Source organism: Pollicipes pollicipes, unplaced genomic scaffold, assembly GCF_011947565.3.
Source record: "Pollicipes pollicipes isolate AB1234 unplaced genomic scaffold, Ppol_2.1 Scaffold_4740;HRSCAF=5597_pilon_pilon_pilon, whole genome shotgun sequence".
NCBI lineage: Eukaryota > Metazoa > Arthropoda > Thecostraca > Pollicipedomorpha > Pollicipedidae > Pollicipes > Pollicipes pollicipes.
Window position 1 is genome coordinate 8,485,353 of NW_023596545.1, and position 1,803 is coordinate 8,487,155.

Below are 1,803 nucleotides of genomic sequence, written 5' to 3' on the forward strand. Positions count from 1 at the left end.
ACACGACATTTAATAAACCTGCTAACCTTTCAATGTCGGATTCTCCTTTGCCCGCGACAGAGGTCAGTCTGGGGAGGAGACAGAGAACAGCTTTAAGCCCAGTGGTGGTACAAGGCCTCATGGTTCCGGTTCACTTCCAAGCATTAAATCAGGGATCCTGAAATGCACTTGATACCGAATAACGCATCAGTGTGACTTTGAGACGCACCTGATGCCGTATTACGGGTCAGTGTGACTCTGAGTTGTATCTGATGCGGTATTACGCATAAGTGTGACTCTGAGTTGCACCCGACTTGGTATTACGGATCAGTGCGACTCTGAGTTGCATCTGATGCGGTATTACGGATCAGTGTGACTCTGAGACGCACCTGATGCGGTATTACGGATCAGTGTGACTGAGCTGCACCTGACGCGGTATTACGCATCAGTGTGACTCTGAGGACGACCTGATGCGGTATTACGCATCAGTGTGACTCTGAGTTGCATCTGACGCGGTATTACGGATCAGTGTGACTGAGCTACACGTAATGCGGTATTACGGATCAGTGTGACTGAGCTGCACCTGACGCGGTATTACGGATCAGTGTGACTCTGAGACGCACCTGATGCGGTATTACGGATCAGTGTGCCTCTGAGACGCACCCTTATATGGTATTATGAGTGACAAATGGCCGTGTCACGGCTCGCAGCACACATCTCTGCGTACTGAGCTTCCGCGTACTGCAATCGTTTGAAATTTCACACTCGTTGCCCTTACGACTGCGTTCATGGAAACTCACAGTAAGCTGCAATGAACAGTGATCCCAACCTCTTGTGATAGTCTCATACGATGGCTGGATCCACACACGGAATCACCAGGAGTTTGCGGTGGCGTGTTCCAGGCTCACAACATGCACACGTTGCCCACCTTTCTTCAATGCGTGTTAGTTTTTCCTCTGTCTGGTTTGACTTCCGCTCCTTCTCCTTGAGTAGGAAGGAGGCGATGCATTCCTTCTCGAACACCACCAGGTTGGAGAGATGACCTTCCATGTACGCCCGCACTGGAGGCCCGCACCGAACATGTTACTCACTGATAGGTAATACGCCCGCACTGGAAGCTCGCACCGAACATGTCACCTACTGCTTGGCACGAGTACATGAACTGCCCCGCTTGTACAGCGCATAGAAAAGGCGGGAAATGTCCGGATTCTACCTCTAGTAGCCAAAATAGTCCTTGGCGCCTGCCTCTAGCCTTGAGCGCAGTAGCTTGCCGGCTTCTAGCCTTCAGCGCTGCATGGCTTGCTTATCAGACAGTTGTTTCTGGGGGAGGGGATGGGGAGGAACCGGACGGGCGGCCTACTCTGAAACATGCGACAAGCTTACCTGAGACCATTCTTAAGGCGCGCTCGCGTGGGGGGTGAAATTGACCCCCACGCGAAGCGAAATTGAAGATTTTCCGGAATGGTTTCCGAACGGCGCGGCGTAGCTGCGCCAAATTTTGCATGGCTGTAGACAATAAAATAGCGGATCGTCTGATATCAAAAATTGACATGTAACTTGTCAGGTCGCTGACCCATGGTAGGTCAAAGTCGGGCTATGGTTTCAACGAAGGCAATTTCTAGGGAATCATTCAATATGATCCAACAACGGAGCGTTAGACGAAACCATAAATCTCTGAGATACTTTCTTAGGCAACACAACAGTGAAATGAAAAAAAATTGTTGACTTAAGTTGTTGACTTAATTGTTGATGTTGACTTAAGATCAGGTATGAAGGTCAGACCAAGGTCAAAACCAACCTGTTTTATTTCTCTGGCGCTTGCTG

The 1,803-nt window shown here is 49.8% G+C and overlaps 1 long non-coding RNA gene across 1 annotated transcript in view; it reads right to left on the bottom strand.

Moving 5' to 3' along the window:
- The window catches only part of LOC119098484 (uncharacterized), a 1,630-nt gene extending 597 nt beyond the window's left edge, over positions 1-1,033 (bottom strand). Inside the window, exons 1-2 of the long non-coding RNA XR_005094245.1 lie at positions 908-1,033; positions 27-68 (exon numbers count right to left, since the gene is read on the bottom strand). This is a non-coding gene — a long non-coding RNA (uncharacterized LOC119098484). The remainder of the gene's footprint in view (positions 1-26; positions 69-907) is intronic.
- Positions 1,034-1,803: the final 770 nt, after the last annotated feature.